Source organism: Lepidochelys kempii, chromosome 2, assembly GCF_965140265.1.
Source record: "Lepidochelys kempii isolate rLepKem1 chromosome 2, rLepKem1.hap2, whole genome shotgun sequence".
NCBI lineage: Eukaryota > Metazoa > Chordata > Testudines > Cheloniidae > Lepidochelys > Lepidochelys kempii.
Genome location: NC_133257.1, coordinates 65,638,350 through 65,653,372, shown reverse-complemented (window position 1 = coordinate 65,653,372; position 15,023 = coordinate 65,638,350). Strand labels below are relative to the sequence as shown.

The 15,023-nt window shown below is 43.9% G+C and overlaps 1 protein-coding gene across 5 annotated transcripts in view; it reads left to right on the top strand.

The window, feature by feature from the left end:
- Positions 1-968: 968 nt before the first annotated feature.
- CHD7 (chromodomain helicase DNA binding protein 7) overlaps positions 969-15,023 on the top strand; it is a 185,565-nt gene continuing 171,510 nt past the window's right edge. For 2 of the 5 annotated variants that reach the window (XM_073331068.1, XM_073331064.1), the window contains exon 1: positions 1,812-2,194. The gene's annotated coding sequence lies outside the window, so the exon portion shown is untranslated. Of the gene's footprint in view, positions 989-1,811; positions 2,195-2,930; positions 3,048-3,799; positions 4,089-15,023 lie in introns of those variants that run through there. The other 3 variants (XM_073331067.1, XM_073331066.1, XM_073331065.1) reach the window with 3 other exon arrangements.

Here is a 15,023-nt window from a genome sequence, read left to right as displayed (position 1 = left end):
TTGTCCCTTTTCCTTCCCTGGGACCCTGTGAAAGCTGTTCCATGAATGTAGGATTCACACAGGAAGTAGGTGGAGAGAGAGAGGCCTGATGGGAATGCCCATTGTCCTCCACAGTTTTGCAGATTTTTCCCAGAAGAACCTGAAAATATATATCTATATTTTTTTACCATGGAGCTGCCCCTGCCCTTGTCCTGGAGGCTGCTGCAGCCAAAGGGAGTCCCTAGTCACACAAATCCATGGAGCTATTCCGCCAAAGAATTGAGAGGCCATAGCTAGTGCAGAGACACTGGGCTGCCCATCCACCTGGTTTAGGGCTAGCACCCAGACCCTGGCATACGGTGGAGTATTTGAGGAAGAACTGTGTGAATAGATGCTCCAGACCAGCCACCTCAGTTTTTACCATGAAAGGGGTCAGAAAGCCCCAGAAAGCCATCAGTTAAAAATAGCTGGGTTGTGGGGTCAGAGAGGAGGTGGCACATCCTTATTTTCTTACTCTCCCAGTCACACAACCAAAGACTTTAAAAAAAAGTTAACTTGCTAGAAAGTTCACTTTTAAAATTCACCCATATATAATCTTTACAGTAGCATGGGCTTTCAGTGCAATTCAGGAAAGGGTAGCCCTTAGCGAACCTTAAATAGGCCCGCAGAGCATTCATTGACTGCGGGGGCGGGATTTACTTATGGAATGAAAAGATGTTGATACTGCATTTCAGTTTGTATGATGAATGTGAATTTATAATTTATGAATAGGAAACTGGCCTCCACAGAGCCTTAATCAGCACCAGCCTACGACTCAAATAAAACCACATGACAGTATTGGAGGGCGACTTGATTTTGAAAAATTGAGCGGGTGGTGCAAAGATCACCGCACAGCGACAGGGACGCGAGCAGGAGCCTGTCGCTATAGACCAGATAGTATTTTCACAAAAGACACGTTCATAGGCCCTATGGACTCTGCCCTGGCTCAAGGCACCGTTCCCTGCTGTTCGTAAGTCCCTCTCACTGTAAGGAGCCGCAGCTCTGGCAAGCTTTATGCTACTGGTGGATGGTGCCGTTAAGTCCCAGTGGAGTTGCGAAGGGGGCTTGTTTCCCCGGGACGCGGGATTTGGCTAGAAAGGGCGAGCCGAGGAAAGGCAGCGGCAGCGCGAGGGGCTCGTTGTACCCTGCGGGCTCCGTGGCATCCAGTCTCTCCGGAGGGGTTTCGCTTTGCCGCGGTCGAGAAGTTGGCGGCGGCGGCGGCGAGCAGCACTTTCCGGGACTCTGCCGTGGGTGGGTGCCTGGCTGGAAGACGCAAGCCTGGGCTGGGGAGCGGGCAGCCGGGTGCGCGCTGGCAGCAAGGCGCAGCCCGGGGGTCCCGGAGGCGAGCCGGGGCACGGGCTCTGCCGCTGGGGGTCAGTACGCGTGGCCGGCTTCAGCTCGGACCCTGCGACGGGGCTCGTGTCCCCGGCTGTACACACCTCCCCCTCGCTCCTCGTTCCCTCCCCGGCCGGCTGGGGCGCCCACGGGGCTGGCTGCGTGGGGGAGCTGGGAGTGGGCTCCGGGTTCCCTGCGCCGGGGCAGCGCCTTAGCCCCCCGCCGCCGGCCAGCGGCTCCCGAGGAGGAGCAGGCCCGGCGCGGCGCGGCGCGGGAGGAAGCCCTGGCGGGGCGCGGGGGAGAGGTTAGTGACCCCTCTCCCGCCCGAGCGGGGCTGGATTCTTGCATAAATTATGCCAGGCTTGGGTGGTGACGTGTAGGGCATGGGCGGGGCCTGCGGGCGCGCTCGCCCCCGGGGAGGGGGCGGTGTCGGGGGCGCGCCTTGTGGCGGCGGGAGGGGGGCGGTAGCAGCAGCAGCAGCGGCAGCCGCCTGGCTGGCTGGTTGGTGTCTCGCTCGGCTCCTGCGGACGCGCTCGGGAACTATCGGATTAAACTTGAATCGAGTGAAAATTACACAAAGGAGCGGAGCGGAGCCGGGACCCGGCGGAGAGCCCGACACGGCCCCAGACCCGCGCTGACCTCGGGCAGGGACCTCCTCCGCCCCCACCCCCCGCACTCCCGGCGCCAGGGAGCAACTCCGCCGGGTGTGCGAGCCCCGCCGCAGCCCCGGGCAGCGGCACCAACTCCGGAGCGTGTCCCCTCCTCCTCCCCGGCCCCTCGGCAGCGGGCAGCGAGGGAGCGAGCGGGGGACACCGAGCCCAGCCAGCCCTGCGCTGACCCGGTGAGTGACCCCGCGCGGCGGGCGGGCTGGGGGCCGGATTGGCGGCGGCGGCGGCGGCGGGGGGGGGGGAGAGACCCGCGGCAGGTCCCTGCCCCCCGGGAGCGGGGTGTCAGCGCCCCTCCCTCCGGGACACCCCCGCGTGGGGCCGCGCGGTCTCGGCGGGGCGCTGCCCCACGGGCAAAGGGCTTTTTGTTGTGCGCCGGGGGGAGGGGGGGTGGCCCGCCCGGCCGGACCCCCGCCCGCCCCGCAAGTTTGGAGGGCGATGGAAACCGGGGAAAAGTTGGGTAAAACTGCGCGAGAGAGGGAGGGAGCGGCGAGGCGGGGGCCCGAGCCGCGGGGAGAGCGGCTCCCCCCGGGGAGCGCTGACCACGCTGCCTGCTCCCGGCGCCGGCAGCACAACAAGCGCTAACAAAGTGAGGGAGCCCCCACCCCGCCCCCACCCGCCGTCCCTGGGGCTCGGCGCGGGCACATGGAGCCCGGACGCGGGGGAGCCCCCCGGGGAGGCCGGGAGTGTGCGGGTGGGGGAACACGAGGTGCCGCCGGGGGTCTCTGCCCGGGAGGGGAGGGGGAGAGTCACACGCAGGGGACCGGGGGAGGGGAGGCCGGCAGGCGAGGGGGCTCCCGGCTGCTTCCAACAGCCGGAGAAGAAAGAGAAGGGGGTGGGGGAGAGACACTACCTAACGCGAGCTGGACTGGTGCTGGCGGCGCCTGCATAATAGAGACTTAACCCTGCGAACCAACTCGCCTCCCCTTCCTACCCCGGCCCCCTCCCCAGGCTGGGTCCGGAGCGGAGCGCTGGGCAGAGCGCACACGAGCTGGGGCTGCTCCCCCTGAAATCAAGGCCATTTTGTGGGTGAGCGGAAAAGGTGGTTTGAGGCCAAGCGGTCAGGGAAGGAGGGGGGGGGGGGGCGTTGTTTGTGTTTGATTCACACAGGGAAATGGGGCTGGCAGGCGATTCTCTCTGTGTCTCTGGTTCGCCCTGCTCTGCTGAGGGCTGGGTTGTTGCTGCGGCGGGGTTGGGTACTGAATGGGGGGCTGGTGGAAGTGGGAAGCGGACACTGTGTGTGGGGGGGGGTTGAGGGGGGCGGAGGGAAGGTTGTTGGTTAGACTCAGGGAGAAGGAGCTGCAGGCAATGAGCAGCCATCATTACGTTGCATTCATTTATCCTGATAGCATTACATAAGGGGACACCCTCTCACACTCTGGGGTACCCCCCGAACTGCTGGTTCTGTTATTTTAGGGGCCACTCGATTCTGCGGAAGGGGGTCACTTTCGTGCACATGCTGTAAATCGGACGAGTTTCTTTAGATCACTTTTACACTCCACTTACGCCTTGGTTTAAACTAGTTTTTAAAACGGACAATGGACAAAAGAAAAGTAGCAATGCACGGGGAGTTCCCTTTGAATTACTAAGAGATTGTTGGATACCCCCCACAATTCTCCACGTACTTGCTCCACTTTCTACCTTTGTTTTGGTTTGGGAAGGTACTGAATGTGCCTTCTCGCTACATTTAGGCTGGATTTTTCGTTTGTGAGAGCCTTTTCAGTTACTTGATCTCGTATGGATTTTGGTTTGGGGAATATCAGAAAAACCACCCCAGGGCAATAAGTTTCTTTCTGTGTATATGTGAGCCTCGATTTTACTTTCATCAAAGTAAAATCTGAGTGATGTTTGTAGTAAAAGATGGCTTTCAGGGAACTGTTTGTCATTTTCTATCGTGGTATATGGGACTAAGGGAGATACAAAGAAACAAGTTGAACAAAAATGTTTCTGTTCATTTCCTCACAGATCATCCATTCTAATGACGGCAAAAAAAATCTTAATGACTATGACCTTAGCAGCATGGGTAGCTGATTTATCCCAATTATAAATCCTGTTAGTTTGCAGTAATGTGTGAGTATCAATATATAATTCATATTAAAAGCATGACCAGTAATTATTTTTATAAAAGTTGAAATCCATCATTTTCCAGCGAGAATGCTGCATCTGTCGTTTGGAGTGTTTTTGTCTTGCTGTTGCACAACAGAGACTCTCCAGTCTTTAACCTAAAATGGCAGCTTTAATTTGACTGGGGCCCATTCATTGACAGTGATAATAAAAAGGCTGAAAGCTAAATGTAGCTGGATGGTTGGGGCACGTTGCAGGTCTCTTTTGCATCACTAAGCACAGCAGAGAGAGGAACTTCTAAGCTCTGTAGTTTCTTCATCAAAAAGTTTTCAAGAAAATTTTCCTTTAAAAAATCATGTTGCTTTGTATAACACATGCTAAACAACCGGCTGGCTTAAGAACTTAGCTGTGCTGAGACAGCTAGATAGGGGTTATTTTAGGAGAGAGAATTGCTCTGTTTAAACAATAGGGGAAAAATCGCAGTAATTCCCTTCAAAATAACCTGCAGTACATTGGGAAATTAACCATTTGTTTCTGAGGTTTGTAACAGGTGATGTGAGCAATGTTGACATTCTTACCATTTATATCTCTAGCTGAGAGGATAAAGTGGGCATGTTACTTGTTTTCTTTTGATATTTATATGGCATTATAAAGGTGCTAGATACTACGTAGTTTAACTTTTCTCAGTTAAATAATACCATATCTTCTTGGAGATGACAGTTACTTTCTCTAAGAACAACATTTGACGTTCCAAACACTAGTTTTGGAAAACAGAACAATCGTTTATCTTTTAGATAGAAATGGATAATGCCACAAACGTTCATAAAATCTGTCCTGGTTTAAACTTAACTTTATTTTAGCGGCTTAATTTTAGTTCCTTTAAACCTTACAAACACTTTAATTTAAAAAAGACATTTTCCCAGAGATACTTAGTTCTAAACTATATCCTTTACGATTGAATCCTTTAGTCAGTTAAACCTGCATTGCTATCAGCTGGATAAACACACTTGACCAAGCTTCTCACTAGCTATTTAACACTGTAAGGTATGCCTTTTAATTTTTTAAAATTCAAATTAATTGGTTTAAACAATAGAAAAACTTGCTTACTCTTAATTTAGAACACACACACACACACAAGTTTACTACCTGTCTAGCTATTAAACAAAGTTTTGATTAAAGTGAGTAAACATTTGGATAGGATATTAATCCTCTTATATCATTCCTCTACACACTAATATTTCATAACAGAAATATTAATTTATAACAAGGTACTGAAATCAAAGTGTACACAAATAGCAGGCTAAACTTTATTATGGTTTTGGTGATGTCCATTGAAATACTTATTACTATGAATGTGTGAAATTAGTTTTTAAATAGCACTGGAATATGTATTTTTTCTCTCTCTACTGAATGTGCAAACTGTATAGTACAGCTATTTTATAAAATATTGAAGGGTTTTATCAAATAGCACATACATTAACTTTTCCAAAGTAGATATTTTCAATCTAAAAGTTTAAATAAGGTTTACAACCTTGATCTATGATTATCATATATTAGAAATTTATCTAAATACTTAATTTCACTTATGGTACATCACAAAGATTTTTAGTTATTTCATATTAACTTCAGATATTTTCAAGCTATTTGCCACCATGCTGGAATTTTGTATAGGCCAATTTTGATTTGACTGAAGATGTTACACCATTTTTATAAATATAAGGTGCCAAAAGTAAAGCTGTGTATGAGTACAAAGTAAGTCACTGCTAAGAAGGCCCTAAACTTCAGTTGTTCAGTGGAAATGGTCTTGGCCCTAAAGACAGTCTAAAGTATATCTAAAGACGGTCTTAAGTATAAGGAGACGGTGTGGAAAAACAGATTTTTTTTTTTGTGCATCTGTAAAGAGAAAAAGCCTTAATAAGAAAGCATTACAAATAATAATTAGTATTTCAAGAGAACCTCCTAAATCTTTCATTGTGACTCTTTGGATTGGCATGACCATATTATATTGTCTGATATTGGCTATTTCTATCTAAATTCTGATATGACAAGTTGAAGCAGTGTGTGTGAAGAGGGAAGAAGGGGCCTGAAAGATGGGGAAGGGGGGAAACAAACATGTAAGTGCCTTTAATTCTATTCCAAATCTTTAGCCTTCATTTCCTGTAGGTAGTATATCTGTCAATTAATTTCCAGATGGAAGGCTTTTAAAATCTGCTGAATGTTTGAATGGGTGAATTTAGTGTTCACAAATGAGGCTGTCTGGATCGAGTTGGGGCTGGTGGTGTGGAGCAGTTGCACAGCAGGTTTCCCCAATCTCTACAAACATACCTCATTCTTGTCTTGCAACCCCTCTCCTATGCCGTTCCTGTGGCTAGATTACCAATTGTTCTGGATTAGGGAATGGTTTAGTGATGCTCAGAGGCAATATGGATGAAACCGCATACTTTATACTCGTGTGGCTTAGGCCTTGCCTACAATATGAAAACAGTACTAAACTGATTTAGTTATGCTGGTAAAACTTTCTTATATAGATGAGACTTTAATTTCCATTTTAATCTGTTCTCCAAAGAGGCAAAAGTCTGTTGCGTTAATCTGCTGACACTACCTAGTTCTATCTGTGGCAGATTCCAACTTCTTCCTGAATGCATCCTCTTCCCTTATTTCCCAACCAATCATACTCCCATAAATAGGACACTTGCTATAAAGACTCTCCCTAATATAACTTATTTGAGCTAAGATTTAAGATTACTGTTGCTGGAATGCTACCAAAGTTAAGAGGAAGAAAACAATTTATTCTAAAGAGACCTAATCTGGTTTTAGGATCCTTTGTTGCAGAGAGATGGATAACTTGTTGCAGAGCAGCAGTTACAGGATATGTAACGTTATTTTTTTAGAACGCTTCTGGCAAGGTGCTAAAACTTGAATGAAGTTTTTTGTTTTGTTTCCATACATATAATCTAACTTTCTGTCACTCTTTATTTTACCATGGATTTCTCAGAGTGAAAATACATCGCTTGGTTACAAACTGAAATGTCTTTATTCTCCACTATTTTCTAAATAATTATTCTATTCAATAAGAAGCTTTCTGTCCCATAGAGAATACATTCCAAGGGTCTCAATATGACGACAAAGCTCTTAAGGATGTTCTTAAGTATACGGAAACTGATTAATTCCTACCTTCTAGCCATGATCTTTCTGTTTTGTTTTTAAAGCTGTAAATATGCATCTAGAGAAAAATCAGGTAGGAGCTGATTATCCCTAAGCTTCTGACCTCTTTAATTTCATGCATACTGTTCCGCAGCTGTTTCTGAACATAATGTTCATTCTTTTTCCTTCTCTATGTTTATATCAAATAGTGTGCTTTTCTTAAAACTTGGAAACACAGACTGATGGCAGTGAAACTTTTAAGGATGCATCTTAATTTAAAAATGGGGGAAAATAAGCAAGACCACTCATTTAACAATAGGTCAGATTAGTGGTATCAGAACTCTCTGCTTTGAAAATTGATTGGCATTTGGGAGTATAGGTGCTGGAACTAGAGGTGCAGGGGGTGCACCATTCCCCCTAGCTTAAAGTGGATTCTGTTATATACAGACTTTACAGTTTGGTTCAATGGTTCTCAGCACCCTCACTATACAAATTGATCCAGCATCCCTGTTTGGGAGCTGACCACAAGCCCCTTTTGTCATGAACTAGGGAGCACTTTGTGGTGTTGTGACCCCTGTAGTTATTTTGGGTGTGGGGTTGCCTGGCTTTGGAGGGAGCTGTATCCAACCTTCCTCTGACATAGAGACAGTTGCTGTAATGAGAGGGCCTTAAGGGGAATGATGGGGAATAAATAACTTCAAGAATCAATTGTCTGGAAAAAGTCAGTGCAGCCAAAATGTCTGCCTTCTTCCTAATGGTTCGGTGAGAAAATTAAGTTTCACCATATATAGCCTTGATCCTAGAGGTTATTTTGTTCAGAGTTCATTGAAATATGGGCCCACTTCACTATGATTGAAAGTTGCCTTCCTGTGAATAACCAGTGGAGAAAGCAGTGCTGAATAACTTTTTAAAACCTTCTAGTCTGTAATATTGTTGTTTACTTTTTAAGTTATACATTGTAAATAGTGATCTCATGATTTCAACAGGTATTTGTCCATTAAACTTTGCTCTAGTAGTCAAATTAGGCAATAAATTGCCTCATATGCAAATGTTTTTTTTGTAGACAATTCAAACTCCATATTTTTTTTTTTTAAATATCTCATTTGGTATTTCACTCCTACTATTAAAACTAATGTTTTATGAAGCAAAGTGTAGTAAACTTTGCTGTAGGTAGAAATTAGATCTCGTATCAATTTTAACACAGCTGTCATTTTAAAATATACCTGTAATACCTCCTTTGTGTTTCTCTCAAGACTGAACCACTCTTCTTACATTTTCATTGAAAAGTACTTAGTCAAACCTCCCAGTTTATGCTACTTTGTTTGCTTGATGGCATTGTTTTGTTTTTTTTGTTTTTTTGGCTAGGGTCAGATAATGATTTGTTGCAAAAGTATCAAGCACCTCAATTCCTAATAATCTTTCTTTGTCCCTGAGATGTAAGGGAACTTCTGACTGGTGTAAACCAACAGTCTGATCCAAAGCCCACCAAAATCAAAGTTTAGAACCCAAACTCTGACCCAAAGAGTGGAAATGTGTTATCTCTAAAATGCCAGAATAGCTCAACTTGATCACTTTATATATTTCAGAAAGTTGCCGTCATAATTATTCATGCATTTTTGAATAGGAAAGTGTTTTCAATATTTTAGGGCTTTACACGTTAAGCTTTATTTTGTGTTGTACGTTTCATGAAAACTCTATCCTAGAATTCTTGAGAGTTAAAATAGTGGATTGGAGAAGTTAGTTAAGAGGTAGAATCAAGGGGAAAATGTATGCAGATGAGATTTTAAATAAGATAGAAATAATTATGTTGTTACAGGAATGTTGTTCCATGTGATAGGAGGTATAAGGAAGAAGGTACTTGAACAGCTGATGTTTTTCTGGAGACTTACTAGAGCCTTCACTCCTCTAGCCTCCATGAGAGATAAGAGACAAAGTAGATAAGGGACTGGAGTAAGTCCAAAGAGAATTTTAGTAAGGGGAGTTGTGCCCTAATCTTGAAATAGGGGGCTAGTGGATTTGCACAGGAATGGGGCTGACTTGTATGTGTTGAGGAGCCCGTAGGCATTCTTTGTAAGAGATAATGCAGGAAGTGGCATTCTGCAAATGCTGGAGCCTAAAGAACTGGGACTTGAGAAGGCCATGGAGAGGTTATGATGATCAGTGCAAAAAGGAAATGAAATAAAAGGATAAGAATTTCATCAGAGGTAGAGATGAGGCTGTGCAATACATGGGAGAGAATGCTACTCTAAACCTTCAAATCTCACTATCTTTGTGTTGAGAGGAGGAGAATTCAAAGTCGAAATGCCTCCACTTTTCATTGTTTCAGCAAGTGGAAAATCAGAGCTGTGGGTAATTTGTCTCTCAAGGTGTTCTTTCTGACAAAGAGAGATTATTAATCCACCTATCTGATGGAAGTTGACATAACTACAAGTTTACTAGGTAGAGACTGGCAGAGAGAGGACAGAGAGGAGTCATTTTAAAGGTGATGAGGGGGTGGTTTAGTATGAGCATAAAGGTGAAAGTAAGATCGGGGAGAGATCTTGAATTGAAAACTATCAAATACTTATTAGAGACAGATTCAAAAAGATGGTGGGGTGGGGGGGAGGCATAAGGGTAAGAGCTGTTCAGATATTGTGATGGGGTGTGGTGTAAAATCCTAGATAGATATGGTGAACTAATGGGCTCCAAGGACTGTGCTCTAGTTCAGTGCTACTCAAAGTGGTGGTCCGCGAACCATTGGCTGCTCATCTGCGCGCACATAGGAAAAAAAAATTGCTGGTCACCCTCATCAGATAGCTTGAGAAGCACTTCTCTAGTTTATAGTTCAGTATGTAGCACCCCTATCTTCCTGAAACCCCCAGACTTGCTTAGATAGGAGAGCATACCTGTTAAAGCTGAAAGTTAGAAGTGTGGAGATCTTGGAGAAATGACTCTAACTTTTGTATTCAGTGATATGCATTGCCTTATTTATGTATATGATAGCAAATGTCCTGATAACCAGAACTAACAAAACTAGCATGGAACAAGCTTTAGGAGTGTAGGAAATGCTGTGCTCATAGCTGTCTCTGGAATCTTCCCTAAGTTGATATCTAGGTAAATCTGGTAGTTACCAGAGGCTCTGCCCCTAGTTTTTCCATATCCTGGAGTGATGAAGAATTGCTAGCCCCTGGTGCAGGCTGCTTCTTGTCCTGGGTTAGAAGGAGGGTAACTGCTTTCTGTCATCAGCTGGGAGATAGTTTGGCTATGCTGCTAAGGTGGCTGTTTGGGGTTGCTCTTTGCCCCTTACCCCCTGGTTGGGGGAACTCTGGCCCTGGCTGCTGATTCCTGGTTACTGCTCACCGGCTCCTGTATGTCTACAGTTCAGATCCTACCTCAAGCAGCCCTGATGGCAGAGATTGAGCCTTAAAGTTTCTCATCAGCTCTCTAAATCACTTGATTTAAGCTCCTAAGCAGGACCAGTTTAGAAAGCGGCTAGAAACAGGAGCACCTTGCTGGTGCGGGAGACTTAACAAGTCTGGGAGAGGTGTGCTGGATAACTCCACTCTTTCATGTTAGCTTCTCTTTTAAGAGGCTGCTAAATTTTGAGCTCACCTGGCTACTGGAGGAAGCGGGCAGAGTTGTTTTCTCCTCTGTTTGGTTCAGCCTTCCTGTCTTAGTCTGGGAGACAGATAAGCAGACTTTTTTAGTGTCTTCTTGCCTTCCTCCATTTCTTGATTTCCACAGGGCTATACCTTTTTACTTCTGTATAGAAAAGTCACAGTTACAGGATTCTTAAGTTCTTCTGCTTCCTCAGAAGAGGAAGTGATATTTTAAAAGAAATGCATGTGTTTCATACTGCTGCTGCTAGAGCTCTACTTGACAAGAAAAGTGTAGTAACTCCTCTTCCTTTCCCTCCCCCTCAAAAAACTGTTACCTAGGAAAAAAAAGAGGATAAAGATTTGAATGTTGTGGTATTTCATACAGAAGGAGTCTTGTCAGAGAAGTGGAACTGCCATTGGAAAGAATGGTTTGTTAAATAGAAGCAGAACTATAACAGCATCACCCCTAGTTTGAGGGAGCAGGGTTGTCTTGGAGTCATGTGTTGATGGCTGCATTGAGGCTAAAGAGAGAGAGGAAAAGTCAAACCTGGAAAAAATGTATTTTTATGGTGGCTTCTTTTTATTAGAAACCTGCTAAAGTGACTGAATATTGAGAAGACTATTTTTCAAGAAATAGAAAAGAAAATAGACTAGAGAGAGAGAGAGACTGTTCTGTGTTGAGAGAATTTTTTAGAAAGGTTGGGTACTGGAGGAATGTTGGGTAAAGTACTAGATTAGATCTATCATCTGAGAATTTTTATGTGAAAAAGATTGTTAGGTTTCACAGATCAGAAAAGCCACTTGTCTGTGCTCGGTGCTTAAGGTTGAATAGTGGAAATGGACATAGAGTTTTTGGACAGGGTGCATTTCCTTGATGCAGACACTAAACAAATAGAGAGAAAGCATGCCTTGAACTTCAGCAGAGTGAATAGCAAGTCAAGGGTTCTTGCAGCTCAGCTGCCCATTTTGCTACTGTAAACTGTCCAGTTCTGCAGTGGGAGTGATATTTTTGATACATGTTCACTTCTCGTTTCGCAAGTGAAATGGCATATCTACAGTAAGCAGTCTTTCACAAAGTTCGGCAAATCTATCCACTGAGGAGGGGGGGGGGGGAAGCACTGGTCTGGAAACCTAAGAAACTAGAGATTTAGGTCAAACTCTTATTGGGATAGGGAAACGTAACTTGCCATTTGTGGGCTTGCTGGCTGTCTCCAGATACTTTCCTTGGGGTTTTTGGAGAGCATGGATGTCCTCCTCTTGTAATATATTTAATAGTGGTGATGGCTTCAAAAGAGAACTCTTTGCTTCTTGTGTTAAGGAAAAATTGGCAAGATTGCTGATCAGGAACATTGGTTTTTAGAATCTTAATGATAAAGCCTTTTGTGAAATTTATGGTCCTTTAAGCTGTTGCCTTTATAGTTACGGTAGCTAATTTGGTTGTCATTTTTTTGTTCATTGCCAAGTTTTTCATTTCGTGTGGAAAATGTAGCAGTTTTTTCTGTTTAATTGCATTATCTTCTACTTCTAGTTAACTTTGTCTTAAGGCTTTTCTTAATCTGACATCTATTGCAAAAACTTCTCATACACTAGGAAATCTGAGTGCCTAAACCAGGGGTAGGCAACCTATGGCACGCATGCCAAAGGTGGCATGCGAGCTGATTTTCATTGGCACTCTCACTGCCTGGATCCTGGCCACCGGTCCAGGGGCTCTGCATTTTAATTTAAATGAAGCTGCTTAAAAATTTTAAAAACCTTATTTACTTTACATTCAACAATAGTTTAGTTATATATTATAGACTTATAGAAAGAGACCTTCTAAAAATGTTAACGTATTACTGGCATGCGAAACCTTAAATTAGAGTGAATAAATGAAGACTTGGCACACCACTTCTGAAAGGTTGCCAACCCCGTCCTAAAGTATAGACATGTCATACATAGTGTATTCTGTCTTTTACTATAGTAAATAGTTCTGTAGCTTTCAATACAGTTATATGAACATCAGTACATGCATTAGGCAGGGATGCTATTGGTGGGATCGGGATCAGAATCTGTTTCCTGAGCTTTGCAGTTGAGTGTATTGTCATTGAGTTAGAAGAGTAATCTTAGCTCAAGATCACATATATTTTATTTTTTTTAAACCATAATTGGTTGCAGTTAGTGAGGATATGAGTGCTCTAAAGGCACTTTAATATCAAGTTAGACTTCAGTTGTGTTATTTTTAAGATGGTGTGTGAAGACAAAATTCATCTCTTTTTGGATAGAGGGTGAGAAACCTGAAGATTTAATCATGTGTAAAATGCCTTGCCTAAGCTGATATACTTCTTCATTACCTCTTCACAAAAAAGATGCTTCTATTATCTCACTGGTCCTTTCCTTGCAGTTCCTATTTTGGCAAACCTCAAGTCCTCATTTGGACTTCTCAAGTCTGAGTGTCAACCTGAATATCACAAACTTTATCAAATGAGCAATCACTTACAATGGTGTCAATTATTCACACCTGTAAATTTGCCCAATGTAATGAGACTAATGAAAAAATAAAATGTGTATTTAGGAATAATTTGTATCCTATGAAACTTCTCAGCATGGTCTCATCAGATGTTTATTGCTATTATACTGACTCGGGCTATTTTCTAGTGCAAGTCTAAAGCTTTATATTATTGAAGTAAACAAATGTAATACAACTCACATCATATCAAACATTCCTTAGGTTAAAAAGGGTGGGGAAATCATGAAATGATATTGGATGAAGTAAAATATGAGTGAGAGTGAGCAGTTTTCTATTACTCTGGAGAACAGTGACAGCATAATATTAAATTGACAGTTATACTTACACATTTATACTTTTATTTATATTTATTTACGTTTATTTATATTTTCAAGACTATTCTAAAGGGCTAGGTTCTTCAAATGACAAGCAGCTGTTTTGTGTAGATACACAAATTGATTACAGTGTTATGGACAGACATTTCTCAGCTGGATTAAGCCCTAGTTTTCCATTAAAAGTCCACTTGGTCTTCCCCTCCTCCTTTATGTTTTCAAAACCAAAGCTTATGTCTGTGCACTTATGGTAGAGTAGAAATCTTCTGGAAAGCTTGAGGCAAAGTAGACAAGGTGTATTTGAGATGAGTTCTTAATTAGGTTTTTAACTCCTGATTAGTTTTCTGTTTGCAATGTTGTGATAGCCATGAAGACCTGAAGAAGAGCTCTGTGGAGCTTGAAAGCTTGTTTCTTTCACCAACAGAAGTTGGTCCAATAAAAGATAAAGCTAACATTTTTGGCTTGTCATATCTCCAGTGACTGGAACTTGAAGTTACAAGCTTCTGTTGTTACTCTCAGTGAGGACTGGTGGCTTTAATTGTATTCAGAGTGAACACTTTAGCTGTGTTTGCTTTAATGGGCTTTGAGAACCCCAAAGCCTGACTGTAAAACATCCAGCACTGGGACCAGATCTAGTCTGGGATGCATTTGTGCCGTTCATGGCATGCTCAGATTCAGGTGTAAAATAAAAAAGAAAACTCCTAGCCATTCTCCTAGTGTAGATAAGCTTCCAAGTGTAAATCAATGTAGTGGTGATGTCTTGAGTCTGCACTGAGCCTGAAACAATGACTCGGAGGTATGAACAACTCTGCTCCCCAGTAATTTTTAATGTAGATTAACTATTTAATGGATGAAAGGAGGAAGCTGGTGGGAGCGAAGCTCCTGGGGGTGGAAATTGCTGCAAGAAATGCTGAGGAAGGAACAGAGGACACAAAGACAAGGAAGAGGGAGAGAGACAAACAGGAAAAATAGCAGTGAGGATATTTTTCCTTTGCACAATGCCGAATGTGACAAGGCAATGAACAAATAGAAAACAAAAGCTTGATCTACTATGTAAAGACCATATACTACTTGAACTTTGTGTAAAACTTTAATTTGACCAAAGCTAGCTCAGGTATGTCTGTACATACTGCAATCACACCTCCCAGTTACAGTCTAGACCGGGCTGGGCAAACTTTTTGGTCCAAGGGCCACATCTGGGTATGCAAATGGTATAGTGGGCCATGAATGCTCATGAAATTGGGGGTTGGGATGTGGGACGGGGTGAGGGCTCTGGCTTGGGGTGCAGGCCAGAAATGAGGAATTCACAATACGGGAGGGGGCGGGGGGGTGAGGGGTCCAGCTAGGGATATGGGCTCTTGGGGGGGGGGGGGAGGGTTGGGGGTGCAGGAGGGTACTCTGG